We start from the raw sequence: 15,028 nt of genomic DNA on the forward strand, positions 1-15,028 counted from the left end.
GGAGCAGTGCAAGAGCTGGGGGCGGCCCTTATACCCACAGGTGTTGTTCAGCAACCAGTCACAGGCCGCAGCCGCCCTCTTTCAAAAGGGCTGGGCGCAAGGTCTGCGCAGGGCTAAGAAACCATCCCGGGGGTGAAAGAAAGAGCAAGCTGGACCAGAGCCCATTGTCCAGTAGTCGGCTAAGGAAGAAGTTGAGATGGTTGCCCGTGCCTGGAAGCGAAGCTGCTTTTCAGTCAGCTTCTCTTTTCTTAGGGCGCGTTGTCTGCAAAGATGTTCAGCCTGTGTTGCCCTGTAAATTGGTCTGCAGGTTACTAGCTATGGCTTCCAGCCCGGTGGGAGGCCCAGATACTATGGAAATGAAGCCTGCTATTATTAAAAGTAAAAAGCCACAACGCTGGTGGCCACCACGCCCGCTGCGGCTGCTAAGAGTGATAGCGGTAAGACTGAGAATACTAGGATTTTGCAAGGCCTAAAGAGTGCAAGAGAGAAAGCGAATGTAAAAGAAGCAAGTGTGCAGTGTAAAAAGTGAATGTAAAAATGGCATAGAGGAGAGTGACCCCTGCTGGTGGAAGTGAGGAAAAGCAAAAGCCTACAGCACCTGGTATTCCCAGGCGGTCTCCCATCCAAGTACTAACCAGGCCCGACCCTGCTTAGCTTCCAAGATCAGACGAGATCGGGCGTGTTCAGGGTGGTGTGGCCGTAGGCAGAGACAGGCTTCTCACTTACTCCTCTTCTACTTTGCAGCCTGGCTGCTGGCAGCCCTTTGCACTACTTCACGCTAGACCTTTTTCTTCACTTTTTGCCTTCTCTTAAGGGAACTTCATACTCCAACAGGAGCAGTGCAAGAGCTGGGGGCGGCCCTTATACCCACAGGTGTTGTTCAGCAACCAGTCACAGGCCGCAGCCGCCCTCTTTCAAAAGGGCTGGGCGCAAGGTCTGCGCAGGGCTAAGAAACCATCCCGGGGGTGAAAGAAAGAGCAAGCTGGACCAGAGCCCATTGTCCAGGAGTCGGCTAAGGAAAAAGTTGAGATGGTTGCCCGTGCCTGGAAGCGAAGCTGCTTTTCAGTCAGCTTCTCTTTTCTTAGGGCGCGTTGTCTGCAAAGATGTTCAGCCTGTGTTGCCCTGTAAATTGGTCTGCAGGTTACTAGCTATGGCTTCCAGCCCGGCGGGAGGCCCAGATACTATGGAAATGAAGCCTGCTATTATTAAAAGTAAAAAGCCACAACGCTGGTGGCCACCACGCCCGCTGCGGCTGCTAAGAGTGATAGCGGTAAGACTGAGAATACTAGGATTTTGCAAGGCCTAAAGAGTGCAAGAGAGAAAGCGAATGTAAAAGAAGCAAGTGTGCAGTGTAAAAAGTGAATGTAAAAATGGCATAGAGGAGAGTGACCCCTGCTGGTGGAAGTGAGGAAAAGCAAAAGCCTACAGCACCTGGTATTCCCAGGCGGTCTCCCATCCAAGTACTAACCAGGCCCGACCCTGCTTAGCTTCCGAGATCAGACAAGATCGGGCGTGTTCAGGGTGGTGTGGCCGTAGGCAGAGACAGGCTTCTCACTTACTCCTCTTCTACTTTGCAGCCTGGCTGCTGGCAGCCCTTTGCACTACTTCACGCTAGACCTTCTTCTTCACTTTTTGCCTTCTCTTAAGGGAACTTCATACTCCAACAGGAGCAGTGCAAGAGCTGGGGGGCGGCCCTTATACCCACAGGTGTTGTTCAGCAACCAGTCACAGGCCGCAGCCGCCCTCTTTCAAAAGGGCTGGGCGCAAGGTCTGCGCAGGGCTAAGAAACCATCCCGGGGGTGAAAGAAAGAGCAAGCTGGACCAGAGCCCATTGTCCAGTAGTCGGCTAAGGAAGAAGTTGAGATGGTTGCCCGTGCCTGGAAGTGAAGCTGCTTTTCAGTCAGCTTCTCTTTTCTTAGGGCGCGTTGTCTGCAAAGATGTTCAGCCTGTGTTGCCCTGTAAATTGGTCTGCAGGTTACTAGCTATGGCTTCCAGCCCGGCGGGAGGCCCAGATACTATGGAAATGAAGCCTGCTATTATTAAAAGTAAAAAGCCACAACGCTGGTGGCCACCACGCCCGCTGCGGCTGCTAAGAGTGATAGCGGTAAGACTGAGAATACTAGGATTTTGCAAGGCCTAAAGAGTGCAAGAGAGAAAGCGAATGTAAAAGAAGCAAGTGTGCAGTGTAAAAAGTGAATGTAAAAATGGCATAGAGGAGAGTGACCCCTGCTGGTGGAAGTGAGGAAAAGCAAAAGCCTACAGCACCTGGTATTCCCAGGCGGTCTCCCATCCAAGTACTAACCAGGCCCGACCCTGCTTAGCTTCCGAGATCAGACGAGATCGGGCGTGTTCAGGGTGGTGTGGCCGTAGGCAGAGACAGGCTTCTCACTTACTCCTCTTCTACTTTGCAGCCTGGCTGCTGGCAGCCCTTTGCACTACTTCACGCTAGACCTTTTTCTTCACTTTTTGCCTTCTCTTAAGGGAACTTCATACTCCAACAGGAGCAGTGCAAGAGCTGGGGGCGGCCCTTATACCCACAGGTGTTGTTCAGCAACCAGTCACAGGCCGCAGCCGCCCTCTTTCAAAAGGGCTGGGCGCAAGATCTGCGCAGGGCTAAGAAACCATCCTGGGGGTGAAAGAAAGAGCAAGCTGGACCAGAGCCCATTGTCCAGGAGTCGGCTAAGGAAGAAGTTGAGATGGTTGCCCGTGCCTGGAAGCGAAGCTGCTTTTCAGTCAGCTTCTCTTTTCTTAGGGCGTGTTGTCTGCAAAGATGTTCAGCCTGTGTTGCCCTGTAAATTGGTCTGCAGGTTACTAGCTATGGCTTCCAGCCCGGCGGGAGGCCCAGATACTATGGAAATGAAGCCTGCTATTATTAAAAGTAAAAAGCCACAACGCTGGTGGCCACCACGCCCGCTGCGGCTGCTAAGAGTGATAGCGGTAAGACTGAGAATACTAGGATTTTGCAAGGCCTAAAGAGTGCAAGAGAGAAAGCGAATGTAAAAGAAGCAAGTGTGCAGTGTAAAAAGTGAATGTAAAAATGGCATAGAGGAGAGTGACCCCTGCTGGTGGAAGTGAGGAAAAGCAAAAGCCTACAGCACCTGGTATTCCCAGGCGGTCTCCCATCCAAGTACTAACCAGGCCCGACCCTGCTTAGCTTCCGAGATCAGACGAGATCGGGCGTGTTCAGGGTGGTGTGGCCGTAGGCAGAGACAGGCTTCTCACTTACTCCTCTTCTACTTTGCAGCCTGGCTGCTGGCAGCCCTTTGCACTACTTCACGCTAGACCTTTTTCTTCACTTTTTGCCTTCTCTTAAGGGAACTTCATACTCCAACAGGAGCAGTGCAAGAGCTGGGGGCGGCCCTTATACCCACAGGTGTTGTTCAGCAACCAGTCACAGGCCGCAGCCGCCCTCTTTCAAGAGGGCTGGGCGCAAGGTCTGCGCAGGGCTAAGAAACCATCCCGGGGGTGAAAGAAAGAGCAAGCTGGACCAGAGCCCATTGTCCAGGAGTCGGCTAAGGAAGAAGTTGAGATGGTTGCCCGTGCCTGGAAGCGAAGCTGCTTTTCAGTCAGCTTCTCTTTTCTTAGGGCGCGTTGTCTGCAAAGATGTTCAGCCTGTGTTGCCCTGTAAATTGGTCTGCAGGTTACGAGCTATGGCTTCCAGCCCGGCGGGAGGCCCAGATACTATGGAAATGAAGCCTGCTATTATTAAAAGAAAAAAGCCACAACGCTGGTGGCCACCACGCCCGCTGCGGCTGCTAAGAGTGATAGCGGTAAGACTGAGAATACTAGGATTTTGCAAGGCCTAAAGAGTGCAAGAGAGAAAGCGAATGTAAAAGAAGCAAGTGTGCAGTGTAAAAAGTGAATGTAAAAATGGCATAGAGGAGAGTGACCCCTGCTGGTGGAAGTGAGGAAAAGCAAAAGCCTACAGCACCTGGTATTCCCAGGCGGTCTCCCATCCAAGTACTAACCAGGCCCGACCCTGCTTAGCTTCCGAGATCAGACGAGATCGGGCGTGTTCAGGTCGGTGTGGCCGTAGGCAGAGTCAGGTTTCTCACTTACTCCTCTTCTACTTTGCAGCCTGGCTGCTGGCAGCCCTTTGCACTACTTCACGCTAGACCTTTTTCTTCACTTTTTGCCTTCTCTTAAGGGAACTTCATACTCCAACAGGAGCAGTGCAAGAGCTGGGGGGCGGCCCTTATACCCACAGGTGTTGTTCAGCAACCAGTCACAGGCCGCAGCCGCCCTCTTTCAAAAGGGCTGGGCGCAAGGTCTGCGCAGGGCTAAGAAACCATCCCGGGGGTGAAAGAAAGAGCAAGCTGGACCAGAGCCCATTGTCCAGGAGTCGGCTAAGGAAGAAGTTGAGATGGTTGCCCGTGCCTGGAAGCGAAGCTGCTTTTCAGTCAGCTTCTCTTTTCTTAGGGCGCGTTGTCTGCAAAGATGTTCAGCCTGTGTTGCCCTGTAAATTGGTCTGCAGGTTACTAGCTATGGCTTCCAGCCCGGCGGGAGGCCCAGATACTATGGAAATGAAGCCTGCTATTATTAAAAGTAAAAAGCCACAACGCTGGTGGCCACCACGCCCGCTGCGGCTGCTAAGAGTGATAGCGGTAAGACTGAGAATACTAGGATTTTGCAAGGCCTAAAGAGTGCAAGAGAGAAAGCGAATGTAAAAGAAGCAAGTGTGCAGTGTAAAAAGTGAATGTAAAAATGGCATAGAGGAGAGTGACCCCTGCTGGTGGAAGTGAGGAAAAGCAAAAGCCTACAGCACCTGGTATTCCCAGGCGGTCTCCCATCCAAGTACTAACCAGGCCCGACCCTGCTTAGCTTCCGAGATCAGACGAGATCGGGCGTGTTCAGGGTGGTGTGGCCGTAGGCAGAGACAGGCTTCTCACTTACTCCTCTTCTACTTTGCAGCCTGGCTGCTGGCAGCCCTTTGCACTACTTCACGCTAGACCTTTTTCTTCACTTTTTGCCTTCTCTTAAGGGAACTTCATACTCCAACAGGAGCAGTGCAAGAGCTGGGGGCGGCCCTTATACCCACAGGTGTTGTTCAGCAACCAGTCACAGGCCGCAGCCGCCCTCTTTCAAAAGGGCTGGGCGCAAGATCTGCGCAGGGCTAAGAAACCATCCTGGGGGTGAAAGAAAGAGCAAGCTGGACCAGAGCCCATTGTCCAGGAGTCGGCTAAGGAAGAAGTTGAGATGGTTGCCCGTGACTGGAAGCGAAGCTGCTTTTCAGTCAGCTTCTCTTTTCTTAGGGCGTGTTGTCTGCAAAGATGTTCAGCCTGTGTTGCCCTGTAAATTGGTCTGCAGGTTACTAGCTATGGCTTCCAGCCCGGCGGGAGGCCCAGATACTATGGAAATGAAGCCTGCTATTATTAAAAGTAAAAAGCCACAACGCTGGTGGCCACCACGCCCGCTGCGGCTGCTAAGAGTGATAGCGGTAAGACTGAGAATACTAGGATTTTGCAAGGCCTAAAGAGTGCAAGAGAGAAAGCGAATGTAAAAGAAGCAAGTGTGCAGTGTAAAAAGTGAATGTAAAAATGGCATAGAGGAGAGTGACCCCTGCTGGTGGAAGTGAGGAAAAGCAAAAGCCTACAGCACCTGGTATTCCCAGGCGGTCTCCCATCCAAGTACTAACCAGGCCCGACCCTGCTTAGCTTCCGAGATCAGACGAGATCGGGCGTGTTCAGGGTGGTGTGGCCGTAGGCAGAGACAGGCTTCTCACTTACTCCTCTTCTACTTTGCAGCCTGGCTGCTGGCAGCCCTTTGCACTACTTCACGCTAGACCTTTTTCTTCACTTTTTGCCTTCTCTTAAGGGAACTTCATACTCCAACAGGAGCAGTGCAAGAGCTGGGGGCGGCCCTTATACCCACAGGTGTTGTTCAGCAACCAGTCACAGGCCGCAGCCGCCCTCTTTCAAAAGGGCTGGGCGCAAGGTCTGCGCAGGGCTAAGAAACCATCCTGGGGGTGAAAGAAAGAGCAAGCTGGACCAGAGCCCATTGTCCAGGAGTCGGCTAAGGAAGAAGTTGAGATGGTTGCCCGTGCCTGGAAGCGAAGCTGCTTTTCAGTCAGCTTCTCTTTTCTTAGGGCGCGTTGTCTGCAAAGATGTTCAGCCTGTGTTGCCCTGTAAATTGGTCTGCAGGTTACTAGCTATGGCTTCCAGCCCGGCGGGAGGCCCAGATACTATGGAAATGAAGCCTGCTATTATTAAAAGTAAAAAGCCACAACGCTGGTGGCCACCACGCCCGCTGCGGCTGCTAAGAGTGATAGCGGTAAGACTGAGAATACTAGGATTTTGCAAGGCCTAAAGAGTGCAAGAGAGAAAGCGAATGTAAAAGAAGCAAGTGTGCAGTGTAAAAAGTGAATGTAAAAATGGCATAGAGGAGAGTGACCCCTGCTGGTGGAAGTGAGGAAAAGCAAAAGCCTACAGCACCTGGTATTCCCAGGCGGTCTCCCATCCAAGTACTAACCAGGCCCGACCCTGCTTAGCTTCCGAGATCAGACGAGATCGGGCGTGTTCAGGGTGGTGTGGCCGTAGGCAGAGACAGGCTTCTCACTTACTCCTCTTCTACTTTGCAGCCTGGCTGCTGGCAGCTCTTTGCACTACTTCACGCTAGACCTTCTTCTTCACTTTTTGCCTTCTCTTAAGGGAACTTCATACTCCAACAGGAGCAGTGCAAGAGCTGGGGGGCGGCCCTTATACCCACAGGTGTTGTTCAGCAACCAGTCACAGGCCGCAGCCGCCCTCTTTCAAAAGGGCTGGGCGCAAGGTCTGCGCAGGGCTAAGAAACCATCCCGGGGGTGAAAGAAAGAGCAAGCTGGACCAGAGCCCATTGTCCAGTAGTCGGCTAAGGAAGAAGTTGAGATGGTTGCCCGTGCCTGGAAGCGAAGCTGCTTTTCAGTCAGCTTCTCTTTTCTTAGGGCGCGTTGTCTGCAAAGATGTTCAGCCTGTGTTGCCCTGTAAATTGGTCTGCAGGTTACTAGCTATGGCTTCCAGCCCGGCGGGAGGCCCAGATACTATGGAAATGAAGCCTGCTATTATTAAAAGTAAAAAGCCACAACGCTGGTGGCCACCACGCCCGCTGCGGCTGCTAAGAGTGATAGCGGTAAGACTGAGAATACTAGGATTTTGCAAGGCCTAAAGAGTGCAAGAGAGAAAGCGAATGTAAAAGAAGCAAGTGTGCAGTGTAAAAAGTGAATGTAAAAATGGCATAGAGGAGAGTGACCCCTGCTGGTGGAAGTGAGGAAAAGCAAAAGCCTACAGCACCTGGTATTCCCAGGCGGTCTCCCATCCAAGTACTAACCAGGCCCGACCCTGCTTAGCTTCCAAGATCAGACGAGATCGGGCGTGTTCAGGGTGGTGTGGCCGTAGGCAGAGACAGGCTTCTCACTTACTCCTCTTCTACTTTGCAGCCTGGCTGCTGGCAGCCCTTTGCACTACTTCACGCTAGACCTTTTTCTTCACTTTTTGCCTTCTCTTAAGGGAACTTCATACTCCAACAGGAGCAGTGCAAGAGCTGGGGGCGGCCCTTATACCCACAGGTGTTGTTCAGCAACCAGTCACAGGCCGCAGCCGCCCTCTTTCAAAAGGGCTGGGCGCAAGGTCTGCGCAGGGCTAAGAAACCATCCCGGGGGTGAAAGAAAGAGCAAGCTGGACCAGAGCCCATTGTCCAGGAGTCGGCTAAGGAAAAAGTTGAGATGGTTGCCCGTGCCTGGAAGCGAAGCTGCTTTTCAGTCAGCTTCTCTTTTCTTAGGGCGCGTTGTCTGCAAAGATGTTCAGCCTGTGTTGCCCTGTAAATTGGTCTGCAGGTTACTAGCTATGGCTTCCAGCCCGGCGGGAGGCCCAGATACTATGGAAATGAAGCCTGCTATTATTAAAAGTAAAAAGCCACAACGCTGGTGGCCACCACGCCCGCTGCGGCTGCTAAGAGTGATAGCGGTAAGACTGAGAATACTAGGATTTTGCAAGGCCTAAAGAGTGCAAGAGAGAAAGCGAATGTAAAAGAAGCAAGTGTGCAGTGTAAAAAGTGAATGTAAAAATGGCATAGAGGAGAGTGACCCCTGCTGGTGGAAGTGAGGAAAAGCAAAAGCCTACAGCACCTGGTATTCCCAGGCGGTCTCCCATCCAAGTACTAACCAGGCCCGACCCTGCTTAGCTTCCGAGATCAGACAAGATCGGGCGTGTTCAGGGTGGTGTGGCCGTAGGCAGAGACAGGCTTCTCACTTACTCCTCTTCTACTTTGCAGCCTGGCTGCTGGCAGCTCTTTGCACTACTTCACGCTAGACCTTCTTCTTCACTTTTTGCCTTCTCTTAAGGGAACTTCATACTCCAACAGGAGCAGTGCAAGAGCTGGGGGGCGGCCCTTATACCCACAGGTGTTGTTCAGCAACCAGTCACAGGCCGCAGCCGCCCTCTTTCAAAAGGGCTGGGCGCAAGGTCTGCGCAGGGCTAAGAAACCATCCCGGGGGTGAAAGAAAGAGCAAGCTGGACCAGAGCCCATTGTCCAGTAGTCGGCTAAGGAAGAAGTTGAGATGGTTGCCCGTGCCTGGAAGTGAAGCTGCTTTTCAGTCAGCTTCTCTTTTCTTAGGGCGCGTTGTCTGCAAAGATGTTCAGCCTGTGTTGCCCTGTAAATTGGTCTGCAGGTTACTAGCTATGGCTTCCAGCCCGGCGGGAGGCCCAGATACTATGGAAATGAAGCCTGCTATTATTAAAAGTAAAAAGCCACAACGCTGGTGGCCACCACGCCCGCTGCGGCTGCTAAGAGTGATAGCGGTAAGACTGAGAATACTAGGATTTTGCAAGGCCTAAAGAGTGCAAGAGAGAAAGCGAATGTAAAAGAAGCAAGTGTGCAGTGTAAAAAGTGAATGTAAAAATGGCATAGAGGAGAGTGACCCCTGCTGGTGGAAGTGAGGAAAAGCAAAAGCCTACAGCACCTGGTATTCCCAGGCGGTCTCCCATCCAAGTACTAACCAGGCCCGACCCTGCTTAGCTTCCGAGATCAGACGAGATCGGGCGTGTTCAGGGTGGTGTGGCCGTAGGCAGAGACAGGCTTCTCACTTACTCCTCTTCTACTTTGCAGCCTGGCTGCTGGCAGCCCTTTGCACTACTTCACGCTAGACCTTTTTCTTCACTTTTTGCCTTCTCTTAAGGGAACTTCATACTCCAACAGGAGCAGTGCAAGAGCTGGGGGCGGCCCTTATACCCACAGGTGTTGTTCAGCAACCAGTCACAGGCCGCAGCCGCCCTCTTTCAAAAGGGCTGGGCGCAAGGTCTGCGCAGGGCTAAGAAACCATCCCGGGGGTGAAAGAAAGAGCAAGCTGGACCAGAGCCCATTGTCCAGGAGTCGGCTAAGGAGGAAGTTGAGATGGTTGCCCGTGCCTGGAAGCGAAGCTGCTTTTCAGTCAGCTTCTCTTTTCTTAGGGCACGTTGTCTGCAAAGATGTTCAGCCTGTGTTGCCCTGTAAATTGGTCTGCAGGTTACTAGCTATGGCTTCCAGCCCGGCGGGAGGCCCAGATACTATGGAAATGAAGCCTGCTATTATTAAAAGTAAAAAGCCACAACGCTGGTGGCCACCACGCCCGCTGCGGCTGCTAAGAGTGATAGCGGTAAGACTGAGAATACTAGGATTTTGCAAGGCCTAAAGAGTGCAAGAGAGAAAGCGAATGTAAAAGAAGCAAGTGTGCAGTGTAAAAAGTGAATGTAAAAATGGCATAGAGGAGAGTGACCCCTGCTGGTGGAAGTGAGGAAAAGCAAAAGCCTACAGCACTTGGTATTCCCAGGCGGTCTCCCATCCAAGTACTGAACCAGGCCCGACCCTGCTTAGCTTCCGAGATCGGGCGTGTTCAGGGTGGTGTGGCCGTAGGCAGAGACAGGCTTCTCACTTACTCCTCTTCTACTTTGCAGCCTGGCTGCTGGCAGCTCTTTGCACTACTTCACGCTAGACCTTTTTCTTCACTTTTTGCCTTCTCTTAAGGGAACTTCATACTCCAACAGGAGCAGTGCAAGAGCTGGGAGCGGCCCTTATACCCACAGGTGTTGTTCAGCAACCAGTCACAGGCCGCAGCCGCCCTCTTTCAAAAGGGCTGGGCGCAAGGTCTGCGCAGGGCTAAGAAACCATCCCGGGGGTGAAAGAAAGAGCAAGCTGGACCAGAGCCCATTGTCCAGGAGTCGGCTAAGGAAGAAGTTGAGATGGTTGCCCGTGCCTGGAAGCGAAGCTGCTTTTCAGTCAGCTTCTCTTTTCTTAGGGCGCGTTGTCTGCAAAGATGTTCAGCCTGTGTTGCCCTGTAAATTGGTCTGCAGGTTACTAGCTATGGCTTCCAGCCCGGCGGGAGGCCCAGATACTATGGAAATGAAGCCTGCTATTATTAAAAGTAAAAAGCCACAACGCTGGTGGCCACCACGCCCGCTGCGGCTGCTAAGAGTGATAGCGGTAAGACTGAGAATACTAGGATTTTGCAAGGCCTAAAGAGTGCAAGAGAGAAAGCGAATGTAAAAGAAGCAAGTGTGCAGTGTAAAACGTGAATGTAAAAATGGCATAGAGGAGAGTGACCCCTGCTGGTGGAAGTGAGGAAAAGCAAAAGCCTACAGCACCTGGTATTCCCAGGCGGTCTCCCATCCAAGTACTAACCAGGCCCGACCCTGCTTAGCTTCCGAGATCAGACGAGATCGGGCGTGTTCAGGGTGGTGTGGCCGTAGGCAGAGACAGACTTCTCACTTACTCCTCTTCTACTTTGCAGCCTGGCTGCTGGCAGCTCTTTGCACTACTTCACGCTAGACCTTTTTCTTCACTTTTTGCCTTCTCTTAAGGGAACTTCATACTCCAACAGGAGCAGTGCAAGAGCTGGGGGCGGCCCTTATACCCACAGGTGTTGTTCAGCAACCAGTCACAGGCCGCAGCCGCCCTCTTTCAAAAGGGCTGGGCGCAAGGTCTGCGCAGGGCTAAGAAACCATCCCGGGGGTGAAAGAAAGAGCAAGCTGGACCAGAGCCCATTGTCCAGGAGTCGGCTAAGGAAGAAGTTGAGATGGTTGCCCGTTCCTGGAAGCGAAGCTGCTTTTCAGTCAGCTTCTCTTTTATTAGGGCGCGTTGTCTGCAAAGATGTTCAGCCTGTGTTGCCCTGTAAATTGGTCTGCAGGTTACTAGCTATGGCTTCCAGCCCGGCGGGAGGCCCAGATACTATGGAAATGAAGCCTGCTATTATTAAAAGTAAAAAGCCACAACGCTGGTGGCCACCACGCCCGCTGCGGCTGCTAAGAGTGATAGCGGTAAGACTGAGAATACTAGGATTTTGCAAGGCCTAAAGAGTGCAAGAGAGAAAGCGAATGTAAAAGAAGCAAGTGTGCAGTGTAAAAAGTGAATGTAAAAATGGCATAGAGGAGAGTGACCCCTGCTGGTGGAAGTGAGGAAAAGCAAAAGCCTACAGCACCTGGTATTCCCAGGCGGTCTCCCATCCAAGTACTAACCAGGCCCGACCCTGCTTAGCTTCCGAGATCAGACGAGATCGGGCGTGTTCAGGGTGGTGTGGCCGTAGGCAGAGACAGGCTTCTCACTTACTCCTCTTCTACTTTGCAGCCTGGCTGCTGGCAGCCCTTTGCACTACTTCACGCTAGACCTTTTTCTTCACTTTTTGCCTTCTCTTAAGGGAACTTCATACTCCAACAGGAGCAGTGCAAGAGCTGGGGGCGGCCCTTATACCCACAGGTGTTGTTCAGCAACCAGTCACAGGCCGCAGCCGCCCTCTTTCAAGAGGGCTGGGCGCAAGGTCTGCGCAGGGCTAAGAAACCATCCCGGGGGTGAAAGAAAGAGCAAGCTGGACCAGAGCCCATTGTCCAGGAGTCGGCTAAGGAAGAAGTTGAGATGGTTGCCCGTGCCTGGAAGCGAAGCTGCTTTTCAGTCAGCTTCTCTTTTCTTAGGGCACGTTGTCTGCAAAGATGTTCAGCCTGTGTTGCCCTGTAAATTGGTCTGCAGGTTACTAGCTATGGCTTCCAGCCCGGCGGGAGGCCCAGATACTATGGAAATGAAGCCTGCTATTATTAAAAGTAAAAAGCCACAACGCTGGTGGCCACCACGCCCGCTGCGGCTGCTAAGAGTGATAGCGGTAAGACTGAGAATACTAGGATTTTGCAAGGCCTAAAGAGTGCAAGAGAGAAAGCGAATGTAAAAGAAGCAAGTGTGCAGTGTAAAAAGTGAATGTAAAAATGGCATAGAGGAGAGTGACCCCTGCTGGTGGAAGTGAGGAAAAGCAAAAGCCTACAGCACCTGGTATTCCCAGGCGGTCTCCCATCCAAGTACTAACCAGGCCCGACCCTGCTTAGCTTCCGAGATCAGACGAGATCAGGCGTGTTCAGGGTGGTGTGGCCGTAGGCAGAGACAGGCTTCTCACTTACTCCTCTTCTACTTTGCAGCCTGGCTGCTGGCAGCCCTTTGCACTACTTCACGCTAGACCTTCTTCTTCACTTTTTGCCTTCTCTTAAGGGAACTTCATACTCCAACAGGAGCAGTGCAAGAGCTGGGGGGCGGCCCTTATACCCACAGGTGTTGTTCAGCAACCAGTCACAGGCCGCAGCCGCCCTCTTTCAAAAGGGCTGGGCGCAAGGTCTGCACAGGGCTAAGAAACCATCCCGGGGGTGAAAGAAAGAGCAAGCTGGACCAGAGCCCATTGTCCAGTAGTCGGCTAAGGAAGAAGTTGAGATGGTTGCCCGTGCCTGGAAGCGAAGCTGCTTTTCAGTCAGCTTCTCTTTTCTTAGGGCGCGTTGTCTGCAAAGATGTTCAGCCTGTGTTGCCCTGTAAATTGGTCTGCAGGTTACTAGCTATGGCTTCCAGCCCGGCGGGAGGCCCAGATACTATGGAAATGAAGCCTGCTATTATTAAAAGTAAAAAGCCACAACGCTGGTGGCCACCACGCCCGCTGCGGCTGCTAAGAGTGATAGCGGTAAGACTGAGAATACTAGGATTTTGCAAGGCCTAAAGAGTGCAAGAGAGAAAGCGAATGTAAAAGAAGCAAGTGTGCAGTGTAAAAAGTGAATGTAAAAATGGCATAGAGGAGAGTGACCCCTGCTGGTGGAAGTGAGGAAAAGCAAAAGCCTACAGCACCTGGTATTCCCTGGTGGTCTCCCATCCAAGTACTAACCAGGCCCGACCCTGCTTAGCTTCCGAGATCAGACGAGAAAGGGCGTGTTCAGGGTGGTGTGGCTGTAGGCAGAGACAGGCTTCTCACTTACTCCTCTTCTACTTTGCAGCCTGGCTGCTGGCAGCCCTTTGCACTACTTCACGCTAGACCTTTTTCTTCACTTTTTGCCTTCTCTTAAGGGAACTTCATACTCCAACAGGAGCAGTGCGAGAGCTGGGGGCGGCCCTTATACCCACAGGTGTTGTTCAGCAACCAGTCACAGGCCGCAGCCGCCCTCTTTCAAAAGGGCTGGGCGCAAGGTCTGCGCAGGGCTAAGAAACCATCCCGGGGGTGAAAGAAAGAGCAAGCTGGACCAGAGCCCATTGTCCAGTAGTCGGCTAAGGAAGAAGTTGAGATGGTTGCCCGTGCCTGGAAGCGAAGCTGCTTTTCAGTCAGCTTCTCTTTTCTTAGGGCGCGTTGTCTGCAAAGATGTTCAGCCTGTGTTGCCCTGTAAATTGGTCTGCAGGTTACGAGCTATGGCTTCCAGCCCGGCGGGAGGCCCAGATACTATGGAAATGAAGCCTGCTATTATTAAAAGAAAAAAGCCACAACGCTGGTGGCCACCACGCCCGCTGCGGCTGCTAAGAGTGATAGCGGTAAGACTGAGAATACTAGGATTTTGCAAGGCCTAAAGAGTGCAAGAGAGAAAGCGAATGTAAAAGAAGCAAGTGTGCAGTGTAAAAAGTGAATGTAAAAATGGCATAGAGGAGAGTGACCCCTGCTGGTGGAAGTGAGGAAAAGCAAAAGCCTACAGCACCTGGTATTCCCAGGTGGTCTCCCATCCAAGTACTAACCAGGCCCGACCCTGCTTTGCTTCCGAGATCAGACGAGATCGGGCGTGTTCAGGTCGGTGTGGCCGTAGGCAGAGTCAGGTTTCTCACTTACTCCTCTTCTACTTTGCAGCCTGGCTGCTGGCAGCCCTTTGCACTACTTCACGCTAGACCTTTTTCTTCACTTTTTGCCTTCTCTTAAGGGAACTTCATACTCCAACAGGAGCAGTGCAAGAGCTGGGGGGCGGCCCTTATACCCACAGGTGTTGTTCAGCAACCAGTCACAGGCCGCAGCCGCCCTCTTTCAAAAGGGCTGGGCGCAAGGTCTGCGCAGGGCTAAGAAACCATCCCGGGGGTGAAAGAAAGAGCAAGCTGGACCAGAGCCCATTGTCCAGGAGTCGGCTAAGGAAGAAGTTGAGATGGTTGCCCGTGCCTGGAAGCGAAGCTGCTTTTCAGTCAGCTTCTCTTTTCTTAGGGCGCGTTGTCTGCAAAGATGTTCAGCCTGTGTTGCCCTGTAAATTGGTCTGCAGGTTACTAGCTATGGCTTCCAGCCCGGCGGGAGGCCCAGATACTATGGAAATGAAGCCTGCTATTATTAAAAGTAAAAAGCCACAACGCTGGTGGCCACCACGCCCGCTGCGGCTGCTAAGAGTGATAGCGGTAAGACTGAGAATACTAGGATTTTGCAAGGCCTAAAGAGTGCAAGAGAGAAAGCGAATGTAAAAGAAGCAAGTGTGCAGTGTAAAAAGTGAATGTAAAAATGGCATAGAGGAGAGTGACCCCTGCTGGTGGAAGTGAGGAAAAGCAAAAGCCTACAGCACCTGGTATTCCCAGGCGGTCTCCCATCCAAGTACTAACCAGGCCCGACCCTGCTTAGCTTCCGAGATCAGACGAGATCGGGCGTGTTCAGGGTGGTGTGGCCGTAGGCAGAGACAGGCTTCTCACTTACTCCTCTTCTACTTTGCAGCCTGGCTGCTGGCAGCCCTTTGCACTACTTCACGCTAGACCTTTTTCTTCACTTTTTGCCTTCTCTTAAGGGAACTTCATACTCCAACAGGAGCAGTGCAAGAGCTGGGGGCGGCCCTTATACCCA

The 15,028-nt window shown here is 52.3% G+C and overlaps 17 non-coding genes and 1 pseudogene across 17 annotated transcripts; all 18 read right to left on the bottom strand.

Annotated features, from left to right (window-relative positions):
• Positions 1–586: 586 nt before the first annotated feature.
• On the bottom strand, positions 587–705 carry LOC142189897 (5S ribosomal RNA). Its single transcript, XR_012713845.1, has one exon. It is a non-coding gene; the product is annotated as a 5S ribosomal RNA (ribosomal RNA).
• Positions 706–1,419: 714 nt separating this feature from the next.
• Positions 1,420–1,538, bottom strand: LOC142189965 (5S ribosomal RNA). Its single transcript, XR_012713908.1, has one exon. It is a non-coding gene; the product is annotated as a 5S ribosomal RNA (ribosomal RNA).
• A 715-nt stretch (positions 1,539–2,253) lies between these two features.
• On the bottom strand, positions 2,254–2,372 carry LOC142189657 (5S ribosomal RNA). The gene has a single exon (XR_012713618.1). It is a non-coding gene; the product is annotated as a 5S ribosomal RNA (ribosomal RNA).
• A 714-nt stretch (positions 2,373–3,086) lies between these two features.
• Positions 3,087–3,205, bottom strand: LOC142189658 (5S ribosomal RNA). Its single transcript, XR_012713619.1, has one exon. It is a non-coding gene; the product is annotated as a 5S ribosomal RNA (ribosomal RNA).
• Positions 3,206–3,919: 714 nt separating this feature from the next.
• On the bottom strand, positions 3,920–4,038 carry LOC142190009 (5S ribosomal RNA). Its single transcript, XR_012713949.1, has one exon. It is a non-coding gene; the product is annotated as a 5S ribosomal RNA (ribosomal RNA).
• Positions 4,039–4,753: 715 nt separating this feature from the next.
• Positions 4,754–4,872, bottom strand: LOC142189660 (5S ribosomal RNA). Its single transcript, XR_012713621.1, has one exon. It is a non-coding gene; the product is annotated as a 5S ribosomal RNA (ribosomal RNA).
• Positions 4,873–5,586: 714 nt separating this feature from the next.
• On the bottom strand, positions 5,587–5,705 carry LOC142189661 (5S ribosomal RNA). Its single transcript, XR_012713622.1, has one exon. It is a non-coding gene; the product is annotated as a 5S ribosomal RNA (ribosomal RNA).
• A 714-nt stretch (positions 5,706–6,419) lies between these two features.
• Positions 6,420–6,538, bottom strand: LOC142189662 (5S ribosomal RNA). Its single transcript, XR_012713623.1, has one exon. It is a non-coding gene; the product is annotated as a 5S ribosomal RNA (ribosomal RNA).
• Positions 6,539–7,253: 715 nt separating this feature from the next.
• Positions 7,254–7,372, bottom strand: LOC142189898 (5S ribosomal RNA). Its single transcript, XR_012713846.1, has one exon. It is a non-coding gene; the product is annotated as a 5S ribosomal RNA (ribosomal RNA).
• Positions 7,373–8,086: 714 nt separating this feature from the next.
• LOC142189967 (5S ribosomal RNA) lies at positions 8,087–8,205 on the bottom strand. The gene has a single exon (XR_012713910.1). It is a non-coding gene; the product is annotated as a 5S ribosomal RNA (ribosomal RNA).
• Positions 8,206–8,920: 715 nt separating this feature from the next.
• Positions 8,921–9,039, bottom strand: LOC142189663 (5S ribosomal RNA). Its single transcript, XR_012713624.1, has one exon. It is a non-coding gene; the product is annotated as a 5S ribosomal RNA (ribosomal RNA).
• Positions 9,040–9,753: 714 nt separating this feature from the next.
• On the bottom strand, positions 9,754–9,863 carry LOC142190535 (5S ribosomal RNA; annotated as a pseudogene).
• A 714-nt stretch (positions 9,864–10,577) lies between these two features.
• Positions 10,578–10,696, bottom strand: LOC142189664 (5S ribosomal RNA). Its single transcript, XR_012713625.1, has one exon. It is a non-coding gene; the product is annotated as a 5S ribosomal RNA (ribosomal RNA).
• Positions 10,697–11,410: 714 nt separating this feature from the next.
• On the bottom strand, positions 11,411–11,529 carry LOC142189665 (5S ribosomal RNA). The gene has a single exon (XR_012713626.1). It is a non-coding gene; the product is annotated as a 5S ribosomal RNA (ribosomal RNA).
• A 714-nt stretch (positions 11,530–12,243) lies between these two features.
• Positions 12,244–12,362, bottom strand: LOC142189792 (5S ribosomal RNA). The gene has a single exon (XR_012713746.1). It is a non-coding gene; the product is annotated as a 5S ribosomal RNA (ribosomal RNA).
• A 715-nt stretch (positions 12,363–13,077) lies between these two features.
• LOC142190301 (5S ribosomal RNA) lies at positions 13,078–13,196 on the bottom strand. The gene has a single exon (XR_012714222.1). It is a non-coding gene; the product is annotated as a 5S ribosomal RNA (ribosomal RNA).
• Positions 13,197–13,910: 714 nt separating this feature from the next.
• On the bottom strand, positions 13,911–14,029 carry LOC142190139 (5S ribosomal RNA). Its single transcript, XR_012714070.1, has one exon. It is a non-coding gene; the product is annotated as a 5S ribosomal RNA (ribosomal RNA).
• Positions 14,030–14,744: 715 nt separating this feature from the next.
• Positions 14,745–14,863, bottom strand: LOC142189666 (5S ribosomal RNA). Its single transcript, XR_012713627.1, has one exon. It is a non-coding gene; the product is annotated as a 5S ribosomal RNA (ribosomal RNA).
• Positions 14,864–15,028: the final 165 nt, after the last annotated feature.

This window comes from Leptodactylus fuscus, chromosome 1 (assembly GCF_031893055.1).
Source record: "Leptodactylus fuscus isolate aLepFus1 chromosome 1, aLepFus1.hap2, whole genome shotgun sequence".
NCBI lineage: Eukaryota > Metazoa > Chordata > Amphibia > Anura > Leptodactylidae > Leptodactylus > Leptodactylus fuscus.